Source organism: Nilaparvata lugens, chromosome 6 (assembly GCF_014356525.2).
Source record: "Nilaparvata lugens isolate BPH chromosome 6, ASM1435652v1, whole genome shotgun sequence".
NCBI classification, from domain to species: domain Eukaryota; kingdom Metazoa; phylum Arthropoda; class Insecta; order Hemiptera; family Delphacidae; genus Nilaparvata; species Nilaparvata lugens.
Window position 1 is genome coordinate 19,076,496 of NC_052509.1, and position 15,429 is coordinate 19,091,924.

Sequence of the window (15,429 nt, forward strand, 5' to 3'; positions counted from 1 at the left end):
AAAAAAAGCGAATCATCAATTGTATTCCAGAACGATTATGTGTTGAATTATTTGAAGTAAACGCTTTTTGCTTTTTTGTTTCATTCTATTCATCTCATTACATCTTATTTGAATTTTTATGATATAAGAGGTAATAATTATTACCTATAATTAATAATAGGTAATAATTATAGGTAATAATTATTATTTATACGCGAGTGAAAAAACTTTGGTAGGATAAATCCATGTTGTAGATTTTCAGAACTGATATTGCATTACAATAAACACCATTATTGAATGGACATCTTCTTATTTGATTATATTTATAGTTAATATCATTGACTATTCTAAGATATCATTGACAATGGTCATACAAATAATTCAATAAACATAATAATCACACATATAATTACATAATTATTATACGAACAATATTATTTATTTTTAAATGTTAATTAATAGATTAATCAGCCTTCAAACAGGCTGCTATGTCTATAATAATATATAGGCATCTATATAGGCGTATTGGATACAATCATCAGGTCAAAATAATGATCAACCATTCCATAATAATTGATAGCCTAATTACTGGAAAATCTATTATCAAAAATAATGTTCATGTAATGAATGCAAAATTATTTCATCGTATCTGAGCACATAATACGAGTATATTATCCAACACCAATCTCTCAAACCAATTATTATTACAGAGGAACGGAACTCTGTTTTAAGCTCAGGATCTGTAGTCATGAAGTAACAGATTTAAACTGTAACAGTTCCGATCTTAGTTCAGGAAGTTATGAATATCGCATAATATGTAAAATCACTAGAATTACCGACCTAATAACTGAGATAATTATTGTTCTATCGATTTCCGTCATCGAATAAGATTCGTAGGATCCAGTAGGTACATCCGAACATAATACCTCTCTCAATCTCATATCGCATAATGATACACTTTTACTTTCGCTTAAGGCTAAACGTTTCCTAGTTCAAAGTTAGCCGTTACTTTCACTGGCAAAGTCAAGGGCTGGATGGGTGACGCTAGTTTTTTTTGACGGTGACCTTTTTGAGGCTGAGATGAATTTGGATAGAAATTGATTCGGAGTCGAGTCCATTAAAAACGTGTTGCACATTTTTGCTTTTCGACATTCACTGACCCAACCGGAATCGGACTTGTTTTTCGTGAGTATTTCGTTGGATGCTTTGTTTGTTACAAGTCTTGTTTTTTATTCAAAGACCGATACGCCTTGATGTCTCTACTCCTATGACGTCATTACTTTCTCCATTCCAAATCTTACTCGAAAGAATCTTTATTACTTTTTTTCTGTTATTGGAGAGGACCAATTATGTAAAGCTGTCTGCAGGTGTATAGCAGGTTCATTTGCGTTTTTGTCAAAGATATAATGTAGCCTACCTGCTGCATTTCCAGGCATGGGTTATGTGAAGTGAGAAACTTGTGACAAACGATGAAATTTCTTATTCTGAAAAGATCGTTGATAGAATCTCCCAAATAAAAAGAGTATCATGCTATCAATCAGAATAATAAGCCAATCAACTATCCTAATTATAAATGGTATCGTATTATATTTTTTGCTTTTTGAAGCTATTTTTATTTCTTAAAAACGTTTTGTTGAATCGCCTGTGAGAGAAAAATTTCTTTTCAAAGCCGGATTTTTTGTAATATAGGTAGCTGTAATGAACTTTTGAAATACAATATGGATAAAAATTTCATTAGCTGAATGTTAAGAGTAAGAACCTTTTTTTGATGAGGTTGGTGCCTACATCAGGTACATCCAGGCTTACGCGTGGTGATGAGACGGATAATGATAAGAGATGAATAGACCTACAGCTTAAGATGGGTTCTGAACCACCAGGGAGGGATTTTCAATTCATAAATGATATCTAGAGGAGTCAGCTCTACAAGTTGTCATCATTACAGTGGGAGTAGCGACACATGGACCTCAACTTATCTCACCGAGATAACTTATCAGCGCAACCATCACAGAGCCAATCGCTTCCAAAGATGTCCGACTAGGCTTCATATTACACAATGAATTAGGTGAATACTGTGAAAAATGAATTAGGAGAAAAATAATACATGTGAATTAATAAATAATTAAGAGAAACTAATTTTTGACGAAAACCTGAATTTGCTTCATTGTGACGGTGAGTTGATGAGGATGCAATTTATATTTTTGAAGATGAACTTCCGTCTATTTTTTGCATGGGAACGGAACTGATATGATCAACTGAAACTGAACTGTGATTAATAGAACAGAACTAACGCTATTATAAACAATCCCGAACTATAAATGAAGAATATTGTACTGAATAATAATATCCATATTATTATCTATCGATTTTTTCGAACAGCATGAACATTCTGCCGTTGGTAGTCGATTCTGCCGTTGGTAGGGTAGCTGATTGAGTCCAGCTCACTGGACGACACGGTTTCGAGAGCTTCAAAATCCCTTCACGGTCATTTGACGGAAATAACCTTAATATTCAGGTCCCTCTACATCATTGTTCTCATCAGCCTTTGACAAGCTTGGATTTCATGTAGTCATCACACCTAACAGAAAAAATAACTTTTTGATATGTTGGCAACCAAGAAGCACTGCATCAGCCGACAAATAGCGATCAATACCATCAGGGGTGCCCACAAGGGGGGGCATGGCGCAATTTGCGCCATCAACATTTTTGGGGGGGGCATGATTTTTTGTATATTTTATGTCAACATTTTGAATTATGATTAAAAAATCAAGGTATTAAATAGAGATATCCTAATGTAGTTAATTTTTCTCACCTTTACAATGTTATATTTTGCTAAGTGTAACTCAATATAAAGCATAAGCACAATTGATAATATTTTGTATGCAGGGATTTTAGTAATTTTAAGCCTATGAGTTTGAAGGTAAATCTTTGACAAAAATAAATTATAACTCCATCATCCACTATTATTCTGATTTCCTTTGCTTCATTTTAATTTTTAATGGTCCTGTGTTTGAGTTTCCTTGCTGTTGCAAGAAATATGCGATATTTTCCTCATTTTCACAGTCTCGCCAGTTTTTCGATATAACAGTAATGCAAGATCAATTTAGGGCAACTCAGCTTATAGAGCATGAAATTTTCTCTCATTTAAGACCAATCGCAAGTTTCTATCATGCATTGTACTCATTTTAGAGACTCTTTAATAACAGTAAAATCGCAAGAAAAATGAGAAAATAAAGATCATCAATCTTGGCTGTAACTTTTGAACGGTATTGAAAACAGGAGTATATTTCATGGGAGTGAAAAGAGGAGAAAATTCATCACAACCTCGACCACTTTTTGGATTTTGCATCTGAAGTGTTCCACAAGATACGCAACGTTGCATATGCCAGACTGTGAGAATGGGGAAAATATCACAAATTTCTCGCACATTCAAAGTTGCGTATCTTGTGGAACACTTCAGATATAAAATCCAAAAAGTAGTCCTGCGCGGCCACTCAATTCATTGGAAATTTATTATCTTTAATATCATATAGAGAATGCTTTTTCTCGTAAAATTCAAGGTTCTCGAGATTAAATGGAAAACTTAAAAAAATCCAAAATTTTGGGGTGAAGTCGCCTTCTGGTGTGTCAGCAAATTTCAGATTATAATTCAGCGCCCCAAAATATATATAGGACCATCGAAAAAAATTATTTCGGGGCTGTTTCCTGAAAAACGACCATTTGACTGGACTATAAGTTGTTATCCTATTATAATAGCGAGCAATTTATGTACATCTGTTCATATTTTTCTATTTCTATATCTGGTTATCTGGCTATCTGGTTATTTATGTTCAACGGATCTCGGAAACGGCTCTAACGATTCTCACGAAATTCGGAATATAGTAGGTTTATGGTATCAAAATTCGATTGCACTAGGTCTCATCCGTGAGAAAACTCCCTGAAGGACATGAAAATGATAATTCATCCTTGGAAAAACAGATGATGATTTCGTCTGTGAATAAATCACAGACGAAATATATTTTTCGTAGTGAATAAATCAGAATTCGGGTAAGTAACAGTTTTGGGCTGTGCCTGTTAGTACTTCCCCAATCATTTTAAAGAAATGATTATCAATGAAATAAATCTGTTTATCAATGAATAAATAATGAGCAAAGCTCGGTGCCCCGATATTTGGTTCAGATGATATCTTTATTCCAAAAACCAAACCATTTAAAGATACATTTTGTTCGACTTGTGTTATTTACTCCTGTAATGTTAAAAAGTAAATACCGTACTACCAACAACACAACATCAGTGACAACCTATTCCAATTCATGATAAATATCGGGGCACCGAGCTCCGCTCTAGAGTACCTACAAAAGCATTTACAAATTATTACGAAAGAAGAAATTATAATAAATATTCATAATTCATACAGAAAGGTTCTATCTAATCACAGTGGATTGAGATTAATTCGCAGAGGAATGCAAAAATTTCTCTCACAAAAGCATGTTAAATTTTAATCCTGATTCATGTCACGTGAACCAAATCACAGAAGACCATCTCAAAAAGATAGCTTATCTGATTGGTTTTACTGGAATTAATCAGGATTAAAATTTAAACGGCTTTTGTACAACTGTCACTAAGTACCTGATTGAATTATGTACAAAATTTCAACAGCTGAGTCATAATTTTGTCTCAGTCCCACACACATGCACTCGCTCACTCACTTCCATCATCAACAGACGCCGAAATTATCAGATGTTTTTCCAAGGATGAATAAATTCTTTTAATGTCATTCAGCGAGTTTCCCCAGGGATGAGACCTGGTGTAATCGAATTTTCATATTATAAACCTACTATGTTCTGAATTTCGTGAGAATCGTTTGAGCCGTTTTCGAGATCCGGTGAAATACAAACATATAAACATCTAAAAATTTAAACATCAAAACAGAAATTGCTCGTTTAATAGTATAGGATTTAGAATACGGTACCTAAACTTGCCGACATTATATATTGTATGAATAAAATCGTCCCAAATTTGTATGAATGTTTACCAAGATTGCTATGCAATATTCTTTTGCAATAAAGAATTATCAATGATATTATTATTCAACTTTTTATAAGTAACCTTAACATTTAAAAAGCAAAGCCTCCCTTACTTATCTTTTAATATCCTATTAAAATATGTGTCATGTAGTTTTTCCTGATAGTTCTTCATGTAGGTAGTTCTTTCTAGTCCTCCCGAACAAGAACGGGTGCACTGCTAGTCTCAAAAATAATATCAAAAAAATACTTTATTTCTATTTTAAAGAGATAAGAAACGATGGTATATATTTTTACAATATTATGAAAACAGAAAGAATTCCTCACAAGACCAAAGGTAAATAATGTCCTTTGGAAGATTAGAATGTAGAGGTGCGTACAGATATACGCGCCGCGAACATGAGCAATTCACTTTCAATCAGCTGATTATATCTGTATTTTTACAGAAACGGTAAAATACAGATATAAAAAGCTTGGCATCAGCTGATTAAAAGTGAATTGCTCATGTTCGCGGCGCGTATATCTGTAAGCACCTTAAGATGTGAATTTTATTGTCATACACTGACTAATGTTAAAAACTAAAGAGTTGGGAGTTGGGGTACTTTGGGGGGGGGTCATTACACATGGATGGGGGGGGCATTACACTTGAATTGGGGGGGGCATGCGCCATTGGCCTTGGGGGGGCTGGGCACCCCTGAATACCATAGCCTATACCTTCAAGTACAAGTTGAAATTGGGTTAAATAATAATAAAAAATACACCGTCTCGAATCGAGTGCAGGATTGTGTGGTGTGTGCGTCAATTGATGACCGGCGTTAAACAACACGATTGATGACATAAAACTATGATTATCGGTGATCGGCGATCAGAGGATCAGCTGTGGGCGAGCGACGAGCGCTGATTGACAACAATCAACTACAGTTGTCAACATAGACAACATTGTTGTCAGCCACGGAGCCATTGGTTGGGTAACTAGACGAGGGCACTGTGGAATAAGGACAATAATGGAGACAGAAAGAGTAGAAGATAAGAATGGGACGAGTCGAAGGAAATCGGTTTTTCGCTTGAATCAGAGACGTTTACCAGTGATGCGTTCACTGCACCAGTCGCCAGCCTCGCAGTCATGCAGACGTGATATTTTGTCTATTTCTATTGCAAAATAGGATGTTTAGTATCGGTCTGTCACTGCAATTTTCGGCTGCGTGCCTGCCTTTTCTAGAATCGTAGCTGGTTTGGAATCATGAGGTGTTATCTAAAAAAATAAAATCGGAAATTTCAATTCTACTACTGTTTTATAAGTTAAGGTATGGTTTTCTCCACATACGCAGCGAATTGTCATCGTTATGAGACGACGGAATATGGGTATACAAAGCGGAACATGAAAGACCGGAGAATCAGAGATCTGGAGAGGTAGAAGCTCATAATACTTACGTTGAACTGGATACCCATGCTGAAGGCCCAGGCTACTCATAATACTATATAAGTGACATTTTCATTTCAAAAGAGAATCAAGTAATTTTTAAGAATAATATGGATATTTTCATAATAATATAATTTCAAGTTCATATTCATATTCATCTATCCAAACACATTGCAATATTGGAGAGAAAAACATGCGCCAGCCGAAAAATTCTTCTCTTCCTAAATTTAGTTTATTAAAATCAAGAAATTTAGAATCAAATGTTGAATGGCTCCTAGATGCATTTATCAAAATTGTTCAAAATAGGCTAAATTTAGGGCTAAATTGTTCTAGCAACCAGTTTTTAGTAAACAAAAATATGTGTAGGCTATTGCTAATTCGCCTCCAAAAGGTGCACATTGGTTAACGCTAAATGGACTAGTAAAATAATGGCGGTCAGACAAACTTTTGTTCTCCTGACCAGAATCTACATAAAATTCCAAAGAAATTGGAAGTATAAGGTGTTTATGTGTAGGCATTAGAGACTTATGAGCTAAAATTACTCAACAATTTCCAATTTGTAGGGATTTGAGTAAAATATTTTTGTTTTTAATCAGTTTTTAAATATCAAAATTAAAAATTTTAGTTTAGTCATTGGTTTTGAAGTGGAAATTGAACTTTTTGAAGTGAAAAGTAAAATCTTTCAACCTCATTCTTTTTTGAAACTTTTATTTGTAAAAATTTGGGAAAAGACAGTTTTGGGCTATGCCTGTTGTCTTCTCCCAATCATAATTATTGTATATAATAATTATTATGATTTGTGATTGTCAATGAAATACATGAATAATTAAAATATGTGTTGTGTGTCTGCCATAAGCTAGATAAATGAATAATATGGCTATGCTCATCACTTTTACAATTTTCACTTTTTATAATACGGTACTAAAATAACTTTTAATAGGCTTTTTTATTCTGTATTTAGCTAAATTTAGAACATTCCGATTGTTATTCATCCAAAAGTGCAATAGTTACTCTCACTCTTTATAGAGTAGATTATTTTAGAGTAATGAATAATCAGTAATTCGAATAGTGTATGTGGAATTCATTGTACCTACTGAAGATTCAAGTTATGGTATTTGTATTCAGGTATACCTGCATAACCTGGATGTGTTATCAAGTCACCCTTGAAATTTGAGCTGAGTTCATTGTTTTTAAACGGACAAATCATTGTCGTATCATAGAGATAATAATAATAATAATATTGCATAGCTTATGCTTTTTTTCTCTGTGGTAATATTCTTGACAGCTCATCGATGATGTTTATTCTCATCACTTCAACACCTGGTTTTGAATTCCTGCATGACTCGTCCCATTCTTATCTTTTTCTCTTTCTGTCTGTCTCCATTATTGTCCTTATTCCACAGTGCTCTCGTCCAGTTACTCAACCAATGGGAATCAGTGAGTTCCAAGATGCTATAGACCTCCTACTGAATTTTAAAATGAAATTCAATTTCATATTTCAAGTCTACTTTTGATTTTCATCAAGAGAACAGAAAAACTGACTGACAATATTATTGGGAATAAACAGAATGCACAAAGTCCGTGTTGAAGATAATTTTGTTTCTGGAATGAGTCTGAGTCAGAATGGCGTATTGTAGGATGAAGTATAGGCCTACATTGAAAATGTTGGACACTTATCAACACCTCATATCCCTATTTGGCGAGTCTTTTCATCCTGTACTACAACCTGATAAGTAGAATATATCTATCAGATTAATAGACTCTTGTTGGAGAAATAGTTATTATAGTTGATGAAAATCATGCCAGAAATTTATTCAAACGCAAATGAATTCAATTCCAATTGAACAAAGGATACTTTGGTATGCAAATTGAACAATTTTCCAATGTTTAACATTAAAAATGAATCAAAATATTGAATATGTTGCCTGTACACAATACTATGGTCGTTTGTCATTTGAATAAAAGTGTAAGAAAATTCCAAAACAATTTTTTCACTGGTATCTGTAACAAAATTTATGTTCTCCAAGAATCTGTAGAAAATGAAATTCATATTTTAATGAATGTTCAATGGACTAAATATAATATTTAGAAAACTTCATTCTCTATCCAAGTTGTGCTCAAACAAAAATCAATACCTAATATATTTTTTGTGTTGATAAAATCTTGTTCACAAGACTGGAATGAACTATTAATTCATTAAATATATTAAATCATACTTCCATTGAGCATTATCATAATCAATTTATTATTTCTTATGCAGTATTGCTCTATCTTGAAAGAGCATGAGTGAATAATACTGTCAAGCTACGATTTATAATCGTCAACAATTATTTTTATAGAGAATGTTATATATGAATTTTTATGTCAATTCATGTTGATTGGACATTGGACAAAGTATAGAGTATTTTCCAATTGGCTCTCTTTTATATATGCATGAATTATCAGATAATTTTCATATTTCATGTAATAATTATGACGTTAGTTATTTATAAAATAAGTCCTTCCTAAAAACTCGATTCACTTGTTTCATACATTATTGTAGTAGGCCTAGATTATGCATTAGTGGCAAGGAATTCATAATTCCAACAAAATACGAAAATTGTCCCAATTTTACAAGAGAAGTTATAGTTAAATAATCTACAGAGGAACGTTCAAGCTTGAAAATTAATTATGTTTTGAGTGAATGAGCAAAACTAATAGTATTGAGGTCAATAAAAATCCAATAGTTCAATGAAAAGCCAAGAAAATCTAATAACTGAATGAAAAGCCAGGTGCAACTATCTGTAATAGCCAGTGAAGCTAATTCAGTGTGATAATGTATTGTCCGATTCTGGTGATAGTGTTAACATGGAAATTACTCGAACAAGGGCGAACCAATTTAAGATCAACATCAACACACACAGTTTTATCGTAAAAACACAACTTCTTGACTCAAAATTCCAACTCACAGTTTTGTGAGTGTTTGTTCTACTTTCATACGTTGTTTCATAATTTGGTTATATCCTTGCTTATTTTTATCTTTATCTTCATCTTACTATTATCACCACTCTTTTGTGATTATTTTTTTCTTTTCTAAAAGCTCACGATCAGACAATAGTCTTGTGAGCTTCAAGTTCTTTTATACTATTGATAAATTTATTATAGGTGGTGTATATTATGTGACTGTATGCAATTGTACAAGGAACAAGTAAATTTGAATTTGAAAAAAAAATTGTCGCCAGTATGTTATTATTGTATCAAAGCACTATTTCAACCTCTTGGAATAAAAACTGTGAATACCAGTAGGCTACTCAAAAGAGGAACGAGTTTTGAATGCAAGTCCACTTAAAATTTTTTATTTATGCAAGATTATTTTATGTTTTTAATAATGCAATAACAAGATTCATTGATCATGGAATTGAAAATATTAATGTTGGATCTGCTTTAATGATCATTTTATTACAGGAAGTCCTGTAAGTGAAGTATCAGTAACCTATTTCTTTACTGATTTAAGAATTTAATATCGAATGAATAGTATCAACTGCTTTTAAATGTATTGATTAATATTTAAAGGAATTTATAATGGTGTGACAATCAAGATAGAGGTTTTTATTTCCCATTTAAGTGGTTGCAAAAATTTCAACTCTTTGAGTATGATATTCATTTTGTTTTTTATGTCTATCACAATACTTGTACCTACACAACTATAAATATAAGAAATGTCTCAGGTAAGTTTTTCATGAAAGCCAATAATACAAAAAAAAAAAATGAAAACAGTAAGTTTTAAAAACATTAGAGCTCTGTACAATGCATTGGTAGCATACATTAGTTTCATAGAAAACAATAATTAGTATGTTTAACAGAATTAGATGATTTATATTTGAATGATTTGAATAATTACAGAGCTAATGTCCTGGGAGATCAGAGTTTCAGAATAGGATTTATCTCTAGGTAAACCTTTAAAATTAATATAAATAGGTGGATTTAAATATGTTGATAACTTATTTCCAAATATTGAATTTGTCTCTGTGAATGATATAACAAATAAAATATTTATTCATATAAAAAGTTAACCACAAAATTAATGAACTGCATCATTCGTTGTCTTTAAATATTTACACATTTTCAGAATATTAACTGGGGTATTAAAAATTCAATTGTACGAATTTTTAATTCTCCATGTGAAATTGATTCCTCATCATGAATATTTTTAACAATTTGGCTCAGAAATACAGTGATTAGGCCTATAAGATTAGGGTACCCACTGAAGAAATTCTCAAAATTTTTATTAAGTTTTCTCATTTGTTTCTCAAGGGCTTTAGTAGAAATCGGCTTCATTAAGAAATACAGAAATCTGCATAATAGTAACATAGACCTTGCTTATTACCTAGGAATGCATTCTAATGCACTTTCGACTTATTACATCTCGACATTCACTTTTCTAAAACGATTTGCGGTTCAAAATTGGTTCAGTTGCATTATTGGCAAAAGTCAGGAAGTAACTGATGTGAATGCAGTTGACCACAAGAGTCAGAGAAAACATTTTACGACTTCAGTTTAGTTAGATTCCGTCTAGAGCAAAGTTACATAATGTTGAATATTTCAGTTTTATTGTAAGATAATATCATTCTGACACTTTCCTCTTTGAGACTCCATCAAGTGCATCAGGCGACCATGATTATTTCAACTAAATCATCATTATTATCAATGGTTCATTTGTCAACTGCTCTGCTTAAAATAAATTTGTTCAAGTTTTTCATTACCAACAATAAATTGTTACAACTGATAAGAACATTATTACCTGTTGAAAGATTTGTTATTGATTTGCTATCTATACTATAATGAAGTAAAGAACTGGCTTATACACATACGGGACTGGAAAATATTATTTTTGACGCATCATCACGTTTGAGCTACTGGACTGATTAACTTGAAATTTTGCATATATTTCTAATTAACCGAGGATGGCTATAGGATTATTTTAAATTCTTCAAGATTTCAGTAGGTCGATCTTCCAGTTTGTCAAGTTTTTAGTTAGACCCTTGCCGAGCACGGGTTACCTGTTAGTAGTCTACCTATTTAATAAACATTGAGGCATATTCATTGATTCTATTGAGTAATACTCATAACTCATATAATGTTCTATCTGAGGAATTAAAATAACTCATGAAATAATATAAAGCAGAAAAATGTTGATATATGATTTCCGTAACTAAAATATATTCTACGCTTTTGAAGATGTACGGTAGTGATTGCATACGTACCTAATATTCAAATTTAGATGATTTCTATGAAATTTATGATATCAGAAAATCTTCAGTTAGGTAGGCTATTTAGCATTTTTCCCCAAGCTTTTAATATTTTCAATAGATCTGCATTTCCTTCTATTTCAGAAAGCTGAAAATACTCATGGGTGGGGAGTATTTTAGCTGTCTATTAGCCCCTGTCTATTAGCACCGTATTATAGATTTAAATATTAAGAGACCAATAGTTTATAATGATGAATTAATTTAATTTTTAAAATAATAATATTACATATTTGATTGACAATCAAAATTTGTACGTTAATAGCATTAAAAGTTAACCAATTTTGAAATTTGTCAATTGAATGCATTTATCAACCTCTCTAGAATAGAACATTTTTTTCCAGATCTGATGATTCATAATCAGTGCTTATCACATTTTCGAATTTTTTAAAATTTCTTCAAGATACTTTCCATAGAAAACCTTCCAATCACATCGTATTCATTGATCGAATGTAATCAGTAGTGATGTAATACGAAAACTTTTATGGGTTAAAAACTCTTAACAGCTTCATTAAATCTCTTCTGAGCTTTCACCTTGTCAGTCCAATGATCTTTAAAATTGATTTAACTTCATGTGTGGAAAACACCTCAACAATTCCCATTAAGGCAATTCTCTACTTTTATAATATATTTGATCACCTATTGATCTGCAGTTAGTTTCTATTGACTTTTCATCTAATCGAAAAGCAAGTCCAAGTCAATCTCTGCACCCCATGAGCCAATCTTTCTTCCACCAATGATCTCTTATGTTACATGCCCACACCAATTAGCCCATATCCGATAGTTGAACACAACACCACAAACTGAGCCCAGTAATCAGAGTAAGAAGGAAGTGTCTATGGTCAGGTAAAAGGTATGCTAAAACGCACGACGCTCCGTTTCCTGCGGTTACCTCTACAACACGTGTGAAATTCACTTCAAACTGTCAGCATTCATTGAAGGTAGCCTCAACGCTTACCATTCAAATGATTCTGACAGTCAGTATTTTTAATTTCTCACTGACAGAAACTGCCTCAGTATTCCTTATAGATAATCTCAACGTTTCTCGTTCAACCAATACTGTCAGTTAACAGTGAATTCAACGATAGGAAGAAGATGGTGCACAGACATAGAGGTACAACGAAGGTATTGTGCGGTAATTGTTATTCAGATGTGGAATGGAAACCTGGAGACTGATTATTAGTTGTTGTCTTGTTATGTATTGAGCTGTGCAACAAGTGTAACTGATTAACGCTATGATTTTGATTGTGCACGTGTCTGATGTATGAAAAAGATGTCGGATTATTTAAGTCTGATATCTGCCTGCTGTCGGGACTCACTCATTCGTAATAATTATTATATAAAATACTTTCTGAGATGTACATCGTTCGTCTATAACGTGATCAAATGATTGGTTCGAATGAAACAGTCTGGAAAATAATAATTATAATAATAATGTGACGGGCACGCCTTGAAATTTGAGAAGTGTGAAGATTGATTTCTCAAGAAAATTATGATCCATGCCAAGTGACAAATCATTTATTATCATCCATTACTAAATGCTGCTATGAGAATTGGCAATACATGTTGAAAATTCAAATTGCAGATAGGTGTGTATCTAGAAAGAATACGTACAAAGTAGTTAATGTTCTTTGAGCTTTTCAGAATAAAACCTCACTACTTCGGAATAAATCATCCAGGACTAGAGATATTTTTTCAATCTTTGCGGCTATTTTTCACTTTACAATAATCTTGATTGGTCTAATAGTAAGTTCCAGTAAGTTCATTTGGAACTTTACAGGGAAGTTGAACGCAGGAGAGGGCCGACTGCGTCCCAATTCCGCATTTCAAGAGAATAAATGGAGGAATTTAATCAATCAATGTGTGTTGTCACCATTGCTGTTCAATATCTATTCTGCAAGAATATTCAGAGGATCCATTCATGACGCGCAGGAGGGACTCTTGGTGAATGGTAATCGTTTGAATAACATCCGGCATGCTGATGATACAGTGATATTTACTAATAATATGCAAGATCTCAAGAACATTATGGACGGGATTGTGAAAAGCAGTAGAATGTATGGACTTGAAATAAACACTGCTAAAACCAAGTACATGATTATCAGTAAAAACAACATTGTGACGAGGCAATTAAGATTAGAATGTGGTGTTATAGAAAGAGTAAAAAGCTATATCTACCTTGGATCCACTATCAATGACCAATGGGTCTATTGACAAGAGATAAAATGCCGAATTGAAAGGAGCAGGAGTGTGCTCATAAGGATGGCCTCAATCTTCAAAAGTAGAGATCTGGGGATGAATACCAAACTTAGAATGTTGCGCTGCTATGTTTTTTCGGTATTGTTGTATGGGGTCGAGTCTTGGACACTAACAGAAGCTGCAACAAAAAGATTGAAGGCGTATGAGATGGAGGATTTTGAGGGTTTCATGGACTAATGAAAATTGGGGAAGGAAAGAGAGCTCCTAAATACTATAAAAGCGAGAAAGTTGCAATACTTGGGGCATATTATGAGAAACCCACACCGTTATGATCTCCTACAGGGCATATTGCAAGGAAGAGTAATGGGAAGGAGAGGAGTCGGCAGAAGAAGAATTTCATGGCTGAAAAATATGAGAGCCTGGTTCTCCATGAACACCGCGGAATTGTTTCGTGCAGATGTGGATAGAGTGCCACAGCCACCATGGTAACCAACAGGCACATGAAGAAGAGAGAATCAATCAATCAATCTATCAATCGATGAGCGAAATCAACTGTTCGCTACTTTTTGTGGGAGATAGTTCCAATACCTTCCTATCAATTAGTAATTCAATAAGCCAAATCTAATCTTTTTTGACTCCCTGCACAGTGATCAGCTGCATTGTAATCAATAAGACAAATCCGTCAATTAATCGAAAGTATAAACAATCTAAGCATCCCTGACGATAGGTATCTAGTTATTATGTTTGTAGTTATAATAAAATTATTACTATTTTTGACTCTGCACAGTAATCAGCTGCATTGCAGATTGCAGTGTTACATACCGGTATACTGCAAGAAGTCAGTGACCTGCTCTCAAGGCCGCCACCAAGAACTTGACGTCTAGTCTGCAAATTACAAGGAAAGCATGCCAATTGTTGATTTGTTTTATTGCTCGATGCAGAAAATTTGTTGAGCAGAACAACAAATGAATAATTTGTAGCAAAGTATCATGAAAGTGATTTTGTGAAGAGAAATATTGAAATTTATCACCAATTTATTGTTGCCGGTGGTAACAATCGGTAAGGTAACAGTTTTGCTGAACGATTATTTACAGATAGTTTGTGAACATTACAGTAGGAGAAGAAATCACAGGTTAAATAAAATCTGAGGAATTCAGTTAGATGGAGATTTAATATTATCTGTTGAAAGTTGAGTTGGACAAATTTAAAAATACCTGATGACAGACAATTTTCACATCTGATTTCATACAAGACATCTGAAGTAGCCAAATTCGAGCTACAACATAAGTAGCTATTGTTGCTATATTGTAGTTCTTCCAGTTTATCGGACAGATAATTGGACTTTGCCTATTGTTCTAAGAATTTAACAGCAATAAAATCATATTTATTTATTATCTTGTGGATCTGGACTCCCCATGGACAGCAGATAAGATCAGAATGACAAAACATTTGAAATTGGGAATGAAAAATCATATTTGACATGAAAATTGACAAATTTGAGGTACGAATAATGAAAATGATTGAT